Source organism: Mytilus galloprovincialis, chromosome 14 (genome assembly GCF_965363235.1).
Source record: "Mytilus galloprovincialis chromosome 14, xbMytGall1.hap1.1, whole genome shotgun sequence".
NCBI classification, from domain to species: Eukaryota; Metazoa; Mollusca; class Bivalvia; order Mytilida; family Mytilidae; genus Mytilus; species Mytilus galloprovincialis.
The window spans coordinates 36,824,706-36,838,579 of NC_134851.1; the positions used below are offsets into that span (position 1 = coordinate 36,824,706).

General features: G+C 31.8%; 2 long non-coding RNA genes across 2 annotated transcripts; one reads left to right on the forward strand and one right to left on the reverse strand.

The window, feature by feature from the left end:
- Positions 1-6,165: 6,165 nt before the first annotated feature.
- On the forward strand, positions 6,166-8,747 carry LOC143058688 (uncharacterized). The gene is made up of 2 exons (XR_012973187.1): positions 6,166-6,579; positions 8,110-8,747. It is a non-coding gene; the product is annotated as an uncharacterized LOC143058688 (long non-coding RNA).
- Positions 8,748-11,509: 2,762 nt separating this feature from the next.
- On the reverse strand, positions 11,510-13,469 carry LOC143058689 (uncharacterized). The gene is made up of 2 exons (XR_012973188.1): positions 13,309-13,469; positions 11,510-11,746 (listed from the first exon to the last, which is right to left on the reverse strand). It is a non-coding gene; the product is annotated as an uncharacterized LOC143058689 (long non-coding RNA).
- Between the last annotated feature and the right edge of the window lie 405 nt (positions 13,470-13,874).

Here is a 13,874-nt window from a genome sequence, read left to right on the forward strand (position 1 = left end):
GACATAACTTATGATAACATTTACTCGTTTTTTGTCAAATGAATCGATGTCTATCTTACCAAAAAACTGGAACAGCAAAGGCATTATAAATATTGATATTTATCAGTTTTTTATCATTTTGATCCCTTAGATATATAAAATTTTTTAGTCCACTTTATTATAATAATTTAATATCGTTACCTATCTTAACAAACCTGCATGCCAGCCATCTCAAAAATATCATAAATATTTTTTTTTATTGTAACACGATCGAGCTAAAGTCATCTTAAGATGTCTCCTTTCAAACGTATATTGATTTGGATAGAAACTGTGTTCAATACCATTGTTTTATCCTTCTATCTGTAATTAACTTGCAAGTCCTCTAGATTATGAAGATTATGTTCCTATTGTTGTTACGACAACATGCAGGCACAATTCCGTTCTATTTACATGTGACCTATTGAACTATATTTTCCAACCGGGAGTGCAGTCACATAAGTAACACTACGGGTGACACGTGATGAATGGGATCTCATGTTATCTGATTTTGGTGTGGTTCTTATTGCTATGTCATAAGCATTGTAGTTTATTTACGACCTATGATTTTGAATTAATCTATATTAAATTTCAGTACAAAACTGGAAAAACGTCTAATTTTATTTTTCAAATAAAAAATATACATATTATTTCAAAACCTACGAAATTCCTATATCCTTTTTCAAACTCACTATAAAAAATAAGACGGAAGATACAAAAGAAAGAATCAAACTCAAAAGTCAAAGAGAGAACACACGCATCATTACAAAAAGAGGAATCAAGAAATGAGGTATTAGATTAAACCGCAAACCAGGTTTCCTGTTTTTTGGAATCCGCCATTGTGAACTTACAGGGCAGATATTACAAATAACATTTAATATGGTGTCTTTCAAATACAACTTTATTTTGTTGCTATATCATCTAGGTAGGTTAAAAAATAAAATAATGTTAGACTGACAAAAATTCCATCTAATCAAAATTGAAAAAAAAACAGGAAATATAAACCGAACATAAACAAAACAGGTTTCACATTTTTTTTAAAGTCTAGCTGAAGCTTGACTGCGGATGCGACACTTTGGTGTCCTTTTGCTTTACGGTCGGGTTATTGTCTTTTTGACACATTCCCCGTTTCCATTCAAATTTACACATAGTTAAAGAAAGCATTTAATGTAACAATTAATCATTCGTCTGTTTTTATACCATATAAAAAAAGATGTGGTATGATTGCCAATGGCATAACTCTCCAGAAAATAACAACTATAGGTCATCGTACGTGCTTAAACAATAAGCAAATCCCTTATTGATATTCAGCTATACAAAGCCACGAATGACAAAGGTAAAATGATTTAATCGATAAAATGTACGTTGCGGACCGTTTGTAATGGCCGACTAATACTAATCGATACTATCACATTTGTATGAGCAGCAGGTAGCAATTAACACAACGATAAAGCTTAAAGTATGAATAGATTTACATATTCTTAATCAAGGCTTGTTCATTTCTCATTTTGGAAACTCTTATTATAGAACACTTTTCAAATATCTATTTTGAGCTATTTATATCGTTTATTGTCCAGAACTCGTTCAAAATCTAAAATCACCACATTATATGGTACAGGGAACCGTCTTCGTTTAGATAAACTCATCATAGATACCAGGACAACATTTTGTACTTACGCGTTTCGTCTACAAACAACCCATCAGTGACACTCGAATCCTAAAAAGTAAAAAAGACCAAATAAAGTACGAAGTTGAAGAGCATTGGTGACAAAAATTCCTAAAAGTTTTAGCCTCCAAAAAACTAACTAAAGAACTGTTTGTGTGCATTTTATATAAAAGCAAGAATGTGTTCCCAGTACACGAATGCCTCACTCGCACTATCCTTTTCTATGTTCAGTGGACCGTGAAATCGGGGTCAAAACTCTTATTTGGCATTAAAATTAGAAATACCATATCATAAGGAACATGTGTACTAAGTTTCAAGTTGGTTGGACTTCAACTTCATCAAAAACTACCTTGACCAAAAACTTTATCCTGAAGCGGGACGAACGGATGTACGGACGAACGGACAGAAGGACGAACGGACGTACAGACCAGAAAACAGAATGCCTCTCTACTATCGTAGGTTGGGCATAAAAACTACTTGTATATAGGTTGCACTTTGTAGAACAGCTGTTTCTTAATCCACGCCTCTATTGGGGAGATACATAATAATATTCATAGATATGTTAATTTGTTAACGTACTGGTTTCCAAATACAATCTCTGTATTTCATTTCATAGTGACATAACTTGTTACTAGTATAGAAAAACCTAGCGTCTAAAATTCAAATCTTAGGAGGTCCAAACGTGGAGGTAGGGATAATTTAGAAGTTTTAACTCTTAGAAGTTATGGGCATATTAATGATGAAAATATACCGCACATCTCTATTTTTTGACATTTGAATAAAATAGTAGTGCATATCAACTTTCTGTTCTGAGATATAATTTTTCACGAAACTTCATAGCAAAAGTTGAACCATGAAGTGAGTTCCGTTTGCAATGTCTATACTTACAGAGTTGCAACCTGTAAATCCCCCTTATAATCTGATATCTTTACCAATCCGCAACTACCATCATGTAAACCATCAGTTTTCATTCTTGCAAATATTGTCAAAGAAGGAATAGTCTTAAGATTTCACCTTTTAAACGTATAATTGATTCGACCAGAAATCTTGCTATGTTTTGTGGCATTGATTTCTTATACTTGTTCCTGTAATACTGATAATTCATCTCGACTAAATTGAGAGAATACCGAAAATACTTGATCTTATACTATAAAGTAAAAAATAACACTCATTACGTTTGAATATGAATCATATGAATAATTGTATCTCGTATCTATTGTTTTGATTAAATGTTAATATTTTTTTCGGTAACAAAGGACTCATCAGTAAATCTAGAATAACAAAAAAAGGAAGCTGAAGTACAAGGTTTTAAGAGTATTGAGAACCCAAGATTCGGGAACGATTATCCAAATAAAGTCAGTCTATTTCATGGGTAGAATATTATTAGTAAATATAGTCGTAATTAATATTTTTGTAAACATCATGAAAATTTTATGAACTACATGTTCAAAATTTGGTATATACACTTAAAGGGTAAAATACCGTACATATTGTACCCTGTTTAAATGAAGTTGAAGAGCATCGAAGGGCCAATTACCAAATATTGGACATATCTTCGTCGAAAGTCGGGAGACACTTTTAATCCACTCCTTAAGACATTAAGATGTTACAATGAATTCGTCTTTCAAGTAAATTATAGATATAGATAAAGTGATGTTTCGGGTACCACATGTTGAGCTGTTCAGCCTCCCAGTTTTTTTGTGGAATTGTTTTGCTCAGTCTCTAGTTTTCTATGTTATGTTTTGTGTACTATTGTTTGTTGGTCTTTTTCTTTTTAAGCAGTGGCGCTTTTTGTTTATTTTCGAAATATGAGTTTGAATGTGCCTTTGTTTTCTTTTACCCTAAACATTTATTGAGGCCAGAATATATAATTATATATTGATTTATTTACGTTACATGGACAGATTGGTAAGGATTGACAATGTTTACTATTTTACAATATCAGGGGCCATATGTATAGTGTCTCTGATCTCGTATCAACACTTCCCGTCAATCCTTCCTTTATTAGTTTTTAATAAAGAATCACAAGTTCATATAAACTGACAAAATCAACGTAAATAAGGCTATATCCCACAAACGTTTTATCTGCATAAGGTTCAAATGTGTTTCTATGTCATTTGTAATAGTGTAGGTTTTTTTTGTGAAGAAATTGGATTCATTTATAATTTGAACAATTATCACTGTTTCCAATTATTGACAGCCAAGATATCTTATTTTGAATTTTAAATACCACTCTTGAAATTACTATCAAAAATGATTCAGAAGATACCAAAGTGAGAGTTAAAACTCTTAGGTCAACGTTAAAAAGAACAAAAGTTCCCAATTAATGAGGTGTTAAATTGATACCAAGGTATCATTTTATGTATTTTGACAATTTAAAAGATATATTATTTCGATTTTTTTTAACACAACTGTTTAAACATACATATTTTGTAATGAGGCAGAATATACAGAAGTAAGAGTCAAAATTCATTGGTCAGCGTTAAGAAGAACAAAAGCATGCCTCTCCCATATATGACCTGTATAATTGACGTGGTTTCCTATGTTGACTCTGTTTTGACTACTCAACAACATTCCGTGTTTGGCTATAATTTGGACCTTTGTGGTTTGTATTAGCTCTTTGACGTTAGTTTTAGATTAATATTTTCAAATAGTTTGTCTTCGACCTTCACTAAGAACACAGTAATTATCAAAAAGCGCATCTGGTACAGTAAAATTGGTACCATTAAAGTCTCTTTTTAAAAAAAAATCAAAAACAACCTTAAATCATTTGTTAATATGTATTTTATTCCTTATCACACTAAAATATTATCTACTGCATGGTATCGAGTGCATTTTCGAGTATATGTCATATTTATTTTTACAACTCATTCATGTCATTCGACTTTTGAATTTCGCCTTGGTATTTACGGGATTTTTTGTTTATTATATAATACTTGAATTTATTTTTACTATTATTATCATACGACGTATAATTACTGTCACATATATAATAGTCATGTTGATTCATTATTATTCATTCTTTTTCATTATTATTCATTATTATTCATTATTTTTCATTATTATTCATTAATATTCATTATAATTTATTATTTTTCATGGTATACAAAATGCCAAGGAATTCTGGTAACAATGTTAATAACGAAATTCAATGCAGAATACAGTAAAACAAAGAATAACCCTCGAAAAGTGATTGTTTTATGTTAATGAAGAAAACGAACATGCATTTGTAGGATAAACTCAGGTGAAATTAAAAAGAAAAAATATAGAATTTAAATTGATACTTTAAGTGGGAAGAGCATCCGTTATAGAACATGATAAGCTAAAAATATGGATCTTTGATTTTTTGTATAACGGAGGGTAAAGGCTGACGCGGTCTTTTATCTAATATTCATATTGGAATTATTTGGGTCTTCAATCAAAAGAAAAGAAATCATAAATGTGCTAAATTTTGGTGAATGAAGATTTCAAAGCTATTGAAGTCTTGTATGAAAAAAAATAATTGGTGTTATGAGGTAAAACATTTTCCCCTGGAGTGTAGGAGCATCTTACACAAATTCCTAAAACTCACCTAATTTAAACATTAAACCAAAACAAGTCTGAACAATCCTACACCAATCCTGAATTATTAATTTTTTGAAATCTTTGAATTGCAGTCTAATACTGATCCATGAACAGACTTAAGAGATGTAAATATTTTTAGATATATATTTAAACAAGCTTATAAGTTCAGAAAATGTGACGATGATTAAGATTTTGTTATGTAATCCATGTATGACCATAGTCTTACAGGGGGAAGAATTATGCATAACACTTTCACGTATACGTGTTCCGAAGTCCCTGAAGCGATGTACTTTTATTACGTAAGAGAAGAACGGACTAATTTTTGTGTTTTTAATTTTCGATTAATATCTAAAGACTTGAAATTGAAATTTATATTCATAATTGCCGGCTGTTAGAAATAAAAACGAAAATGTTTTCACTTTTCTTTTAAGAATAGAGATACATACTTGTTATCTAACATATAGCTATAAGAGGTCATAATTTTACTTTCTTTGCTATGTGCCAGCTTGTTGGTATCATTTTATTAGAAAAAAAGTTAAAATATCACATTATTTTGCGAAATGCAAAAATGATATTTCAAATGCGTGTTGTTAAAGATATGATAAATTCGATACAGAGATGTTATTCACTAATATTTTGTTTTAAGAGTAATTCTTGTTAAAACAGATGGCATACATATATATTGTATCATGAGTTTTGTTATTGCAATTTTTTAAAGTGTTTTTTTTCCTGTCTTAGGTTGTTACTAGGTTTAATAGGTCTATTTTCCTTGACAAATCCAATAGGTAACCATGTGTTAATGTAAGGTATTAATGTCCTTAGAAGATAATGCTGTAATACCCGGTGTCATTCAGGTTAATTGAGACATCAAAAGTGGTGACCAGTGGTAAGAGTGACGTTCGTGTAAAACGGAAACGGAATCGGAACAAACCGATGAATAATAAACGTTCCCATGATATATAAAGCCTCTCAAAATATCATTTGACACCAAAGTTTAATATCTCCTTGAATTGAAACCACTTACTATTCGGCTATAATGTTGAAAAATTTTACGACTGCTTTTGTTTTACTGAGCGCTTCACTAATGCTGTCGTCTGCTTTGCCGTTTGGCTTTAACAACTTCCGGTCCTACCGTGGCGGATATGGATTTGGGGATATTGGCGGTACTTATAGAAATTTTCCAGGATTTGGAGGTGCTTATTCAGCTTTTCCAGCATACGGCGGAATACATCATCCACACAATACAGTAAACTATCATCGTCATGTGACGCCATATTCATATCGAGGCAGAGGTTTCATGAATAATCTCTTGAGTGGATCAACTTTGCCATCACGTAAGTCGTTTACAATTCTATCGTTGACAATTTTTTCCGAATTTAATTTTTTTTTTTAATTTGACTACAAAAGTTCTTATTATTTCACGATATTTTGAGTTCTAATGGAAGGTTGATTTAGAACCGTTGAGAAAGATATCAGCATATATAGCTTGTTGCATCAAATATGTTGTATCTGGGTATACCTAGAAGAATATAAAAAAAAATATGACAACAAATTTCGTATTTTTTTATTAAGTTGATACTTAGTAGGTCAAAAAGTCAAACTCACACTCTCCTTTTTTGATCAATATCTGAACTTACACAACGTTTTTAGCATTGACGTGAGAAATTAATTTCATTATTAATAATCCTGTAGAGAAGTGACCTGACCTTAAAATATATTTATTGTTGTTCATATACGATTGACATGATTTCATAAGTATTATTTTGCTAACTTGTATTGTTACATTTTAAGGAACCATATATGGTAATTGTGTCATCCGTTAATTTCCGAACATGATTAATCATTCCAAGTCTAACTAAACTCTTTCGCTAAACACTGATGATACATAATGACAACAGTGTATACCGATGTTCAATAGTCCCCAGTCGATAAAAGGAAACAAATACAGGTTACAAAATAAAACCGACGGAAACGCATAAACTATAAGAGGAAATCAAATGAACAATAAGGAACAAACACAGATCAAGATATATCTCGAAAACGATTTTATGCATATAAGTCTGTGTATGTTCCACCTGTTTTGAATTGCGGACACATGATGAGTTTGATGAAGAAAAATTCGCATCTGGTAAATAAGCCGTGAATCTTTGGTGTCGTGATCCTTGGTCATTAAAATAATTGACAAAACAATAAAAGAAAGAACTTCTTAAAAACACAAACTGAGAAAAACCGTAATATGGAGAAGAAAAGAAATCAGACATCAGATTTTGCACTTACGATTTTAATAGTTTAATCAAAGGTACCAGGATTATTATTTAGTACGCCAGACGCCCGTTTCGTCTACAAAAGACTCATCAGTGACACTCATATCAAAATATTTATAAAGCCAAACAAGTCAAAAGTTGAAGAGCATTGAGGATCCAAAATTCCAAAAAGTTGTTCCAAATACGGCTAAGGTAATCTATGCCTGGGATAAGAAAATCCTTAGTTTTTCGAAAAATTCAAAATTTGTAAACAGTTAATTTATAAAAATGACCAAATTATTGATATTCATGTCAACACCGAAGTGTTGACTACTTGGCTGGTGATACCCTCGGGGACGAAACGTCCACCAGCAGTGCCATCGACCCAGTGGTGTAAATAGTTATCAAAGGTACCAGGATTATAATTTCGTACGCCAGACGCGCGTTTTGTGTATATAAGACTCACACATAATACACATTGAATATGGAAGTTAAACTTTATTATCCTTTGTACATACATATAAAAGTTCAAATTTATTTTCTTTGATTATTGGTGTTGTTTTGTTAACGTTTATATAATTACATACCCATTATAGGTTTTTTTATCTTTTTATTTTGTAGTTGCTCTTGGATTTTTAGTCGGAAAGGCATTATAGCAAATACACAGTTTCTGAATAAAGCCAAAGACCAGGAATTAAGGAGTTAACAATGCATATTCATAAACACGTGACAATTATATTATTTATGTATCAGTTTTGATTGTTAAGGACATAGATAGATATTCAACCAAGCTACTGTTTTTATTATGATCGAACCATTTAGTATGATTTGGGAAACGGCGAAGGTACGATTTGGTATCTTTTTTTGTCCCAATAATTAAGCATACTATAAAAGTCACAATAAATTACTATTTCATGTATTCGACCCCTACTTTTCGAACGCTTATGATTGGTTTTAACATTGACCAAAAAGAAGATTTTGAGGTACAAAATGTGACTTTTGGGCATATTTTTACATTATTACATATGTTTAAATTTCTGAATTCTCAATTGTTTCTTTCTTTAGTTACGAAATAGAAGAACGTGGAAACTAACCCTTGAAAACATTTGTCGACATCAAACGAAAAGTATCAACGAATTGCATCAGGGTGTAAAATTATTTGAAGCACATATGTAATTGTATACTGTCTATCAACTTAACAAAGCCACTCATTTGAAAGGATAGTAAGTAAAGACGAGTTGCGTACTCTCAGACCTGTACTTAGTGTCTATTTTGTTATGGGAATGTAAAAATAACCTGTCACGTCGAAATCAGCACCTTTAATTGCTACATGTCTTTGTATCAATCGGATGAGTGAAGCCTTCTCGACTTATATTGATAGTTTGTTCTTGTGATGTAATGTTGTATGCGGAATGTGTTTGCTCATTATTGACGAACACACAGTAACCTATAGTTGAATAAAGTGATTCTGTTTATTTACTCGCAGTCCGATATGCGGTTTAAATAGAACAAAAGAATTCGACCTCTTGTGTTTAGAAGGTAGAAAAGTGTAATGAACTTTGTATACGGTTGTCAAAATGTCACAAAAGTTACTTTCCGTAAAGTCATTATAAATATTTGCATTCACGTTGTTTAATTTTCATATTGTACAATTGTTCACAATGCAACTTGCAAACAATCGTTTTTAAAACGACCATAAGTCAAGCTGTTACGTCATTTAGGGGGTCTCCTTATAAACTGCTACTTTATTTTGCTCGACAAAGAAAAAATCTGGAAAAAATTACAAAAATTGAAAAATGAATTGTCAATCGTTTAAGACCATTCCCAAAGTGGCACACCTAAATTTGACATTTGGACGCAACTTCAAAGTTGGATGTTATATGACGGGGTTTTGTTAATTAATTTACGCATCGAACACACCCGTCCTATATATGTAACATCACATGACTTTTAAGTGATTAAAACTATTTTTTTAAAATAATATTTGCATGCTTGACATGTTTTTTTCTTAAACAATTACAATTGCACCGACAGTCATAATTTCTGTATTATTTAAAAAAGTTTTGTTACACATTTTGTTACACCTTAGTTATACAGTAACCCGGATTGGTTGGCCATTGTGAAGTTGAGTTTTTGGGGTAACATAGATTTATATCGTTGTATTCCTTTTGTTTGTGTTAACCAATTGTCGTTCGGAATTATTTTCTATACATCATTTATTGATCTTGCAATTCTTGTAATGTAGTTTGCGTCTTATTTCTTGAGTGTCATATTTTGGCTATGTTTGTGTTCGATCATACAGTATAATAAGTCGGTAGTTGCCCGCGAATGGATTTTTTTTATTTCTTGTGACTCTTTGCGTCTTATTTGCTGATTGCAGTTGGTTTTTTGTTTAGTGTCATGTGGAGATATGGTGTTATTTTGTTTTTCTTTTGATGTGTTTGCATCTTAAATTGGGATTGCACTGAATTATTTCATGATTTCTTTTGTGCTATATTTTCGATACATTTTTAGTCTATACTATCTTATAGCATCTTACAAATGTCCGACGACATAATGTGATACTTTTTTTGTTCGCCAATATTATTCATACGATTCATACGATTTGAATTTACTATTTATATCTTATTTTTTTCTTAATAATTTACCTACAGTCGAAAATTTGCAAGACATTAAGAGTCTTTACTTATTTAACAGTTTTACATTAGACTCAATTTTATTGTAGTAATTTTCTTGAATAACCGTCCCACTGTTAGTTGTATGTTAGTTCTTCACAACTCAGAAACAGATTCAAGGATATCACAGTTCCCTTATATGAATTTTTACCGTATACGGTAGCTCACTCTATTTGTCTAATACATGCTCACTATTACAAGTCACAGAGGCGGATTAAGGGGGGCCCAGGGGGCCAGGGCCCCCTTTTTCAAAAAAGTTTTGGTTGGTTATATAGGGAATCATTGAAGCGTGACGAAATCGCCCCCCCCCCTTAGGCAGTCAGTGTGCCCCCTCTTATGAAAATTTCTAGATCTGCCACTGAGTCAAGTACTATAGTAGTACACCGGTGTCTTCATATTTCATGTACACCACATGCGTATATATATATTACTCGAGCGTGAAACATGCAACAATTCTCTACCAAAGCAAGCTAGGAAACAATCTATCAACAAGGAAGTAAGTTAATCCTTTAACTTCAAAGGGGGTATGGTTTTCTTGTTTGAGCGCGAACATTTATTGTCCACCTCCATCAATCAATTTGTTTTCTTTCAAAACTTAACACTATAAGGTTTTAGAAGATCAGAATTCATAATATTTAGACGATATTTTTTTTAATGAATCTTACCCCTCACTCTTTTTCACAATTTGAAGTTAAATTTTCGTTCCCGTATGTAAATAACCAGCACAAAGACTATTTTGTTTATTCATTTGAAGACTTCCATCGCACTGTTAAAACCAATATTCAGTGGCGGATCCAGAATTTTACAGTAGGAGGGGGTGGGCGCTGACTGAGCTTAGGTGAGCTCGCTCCAGTCATGCTTCAGTGAATCCCGTATGTTTAAGCTAACAAATTTTCCCGACTAAAGTTTGCTTGATATTGACAAATCAAAAACTCAAGTCACATGGTAATATTTGGGATGCTTAAACCTTAGTTTGACATATTCTGTAAGTTGAAAAATGAATATACTAAAGACCTTTTGGGGATGTTAACATTTATGGTTGACTGGAATATTTTATGTAGAATGTACAACCTGTTTCATTTAAAAAAAAATGATGATTCTAAAAAATAACGAAAAATAAGCATATATATGCTCTTTTAACTGTTCTTGAACAGGGCTACAATTTAAAAAAAAAGTTCAGATTATCAAGTTCTTTGAAAAAGGAGAAAGGGGAAACCAATGGCACTGCTATATCATCTCAGAAATTATATAAATTATTACCATCAGTATTGCAAGGCTATATAAAGGATGCATTTACATCTCTTCTGTTATGGATACGTCTGACAAATACTGTATATAGAAAAAAGTTCCTTTTGTGGCATAACTTTATTCATATAGATTATTTCTCCTACATATCTTTATATATTGCTTTCTTTAGTTCAAATTGGAATCTCAGATAAGCATCTGGTACTTTAAAACCTCTCCTCTCTGTTCCATGTCTCTGGTCGACATGTGTACTTCGGAATAATTCCTAGCTGTCAGATGTATAGCAGAACTTTCACATAACTTCTTGATAAAACTGCTGTCTTACTCCCTTTTCGACACTGCAAACAAAAAATCGAACAGGCAATTAAAGAGGGGATTGCAACCACATGTTCCCCGTACAAACGGATCGGAACTAAGAGCTCTTTCCCGGATCTGGCACTGGATTTATACATCAGATGCGTTACAAAATATAAACATGTTATTAAATATACTAGAATATGAAATAAAGAAAAATATAAATAGAAAATGTTGAATTATCATTTATGTCTACGAAAGCACAAGATCCTACTTAATTGGTCATGTTTTCAAATCATATCAAATGTTTTCAATGGTCTTCACTTGTTAGAAAAATGTACTGAAGTTATTGTTAGCTAAATTATCAATGTTAGGTTATTGCATATTCTTCAGAGCTGTATCTTGAACTTATGATGAATTGAAAAAGAGGGGATGGGTATACGTACTAAACATTTGTCTGTATTTTCAACATGTATAACAAACATGTGAGAAACATTAGTTTTAGAATACGAAATATTTCTCATTCTGTAAACAGATGTTAGTTTTCTCGTTTTAATTGTTTTACATTGTCTTATCGTGGCCTTTTATAGCTGACTATACGGTATGGGCTTTGCTCCTTGTTGAAGTCCGTACGGTGACCTAGAGTTGTTAATGTCTGTGTCATTTTGGTATCTTGTTGACAGTTGTCTCATTGGCATACCACATCTTCTTTTTTATATTGTAGGATTGTTAAGGTATTTTGGTGTTTTTACCCCCCTCCCTTTTTTTTGTAATATACACCACAAAAAAACATTTAGTTAGGATAAAGAACTAATAATCGAAAGTCCAATAATGTAAGGCTTCAGAGTTTCACATCATTTACATTCAACATGTTTATCGGATTTATTTTTACTATCAATGTTGAACCATTAATTTTTATCGGATTTTTTTTAAGTACCAATGTTGAACCGTTCAACATTGAAAGTAAACAAAAATTCGATAAAAAATGTTGAATGTAAATGATATGAATCTCCGGTCTTATATTAAAGGACAATACATAAGACTTCTGAGGTTCATATCATTTACATTCAACGGTTTTATCGGATTTTTTTTACTATGAACCGTTCAACATCAATAGTAAAAAAAATCTGATATAAAAACGTTGAATATAAGTGATATGAACCTCCGAAGTCTTATGTAATAGCACTACGGTAAATAGAATAATTGAAATTCAGTTAATTGAGTGTGGGAGGCTATTTTAATCCACTTTATGAGTGTGTATTATATAATGTTACAATGTAACAAACCTATCAAACACACCGTGATAAATAACATTATCTCCCCTGGAAATGCTTAACAACAAGACATAAAAAACTGATACTTTTTTTGCTCTATATCACATAATTATGAAAACACATTACATAGATAGGGAATACTGTGCTTGTGTACACGTTTTAATGTGTAGGTGGCACACTCAGAACGATCGTCTCTAGATTTTTTTTTTAAATTCGTCCCGGCCTTTCCGGGTTCGAATAGCAACACGTTTCTTTTCTTCCCAGCTATTCCTGATTATGAATTAATCCAAAACATGCATTTATCCCAATGCAACAATTATTAAACAACTCACCTATACCAATGGTGATCGTCTAATTCCTAGCTGATTCCTTTAATCGTACCTTTCTTGACGACACCCATCGTTGTAGCGTCTACCATTGGAGGTAGCGAAATTACATGATTTGACAGGAGAGCGAAATAAACAAGGGGAGCAATTTTATCGAACCGCATTCCGGACTGCTCGGTCCTACAGTACTTTGGGTTTTGATGTTTGGAGAAGGAAGTGTCAAACTATTGATTAATATACATTCATATATAACACTGTGTTAGATAAGTTATGAAGACTAATAACATTTGTGAATAAAAAAATAAAAAAACAATTAATAAAAAAAATGTCGGTTTGTTATTGAACGTTCATGAACAACACGTGGGTATTAGTATTAGCAACGTCCTTAAATAGAAATCACTATGACGAAACAATCATTTAACGGTTTTCTTTCTTAAATGTACTTTTCGTTATTGTAAATATTAATTTTTTTTTACTTTCATTGACCACTTTCTGCAAACAAGAAAAACTATCAATTATGTGCTAATTGTGTCCCATCGACAAACCAATGTGTTTTTTAAGTAAATTTAAAA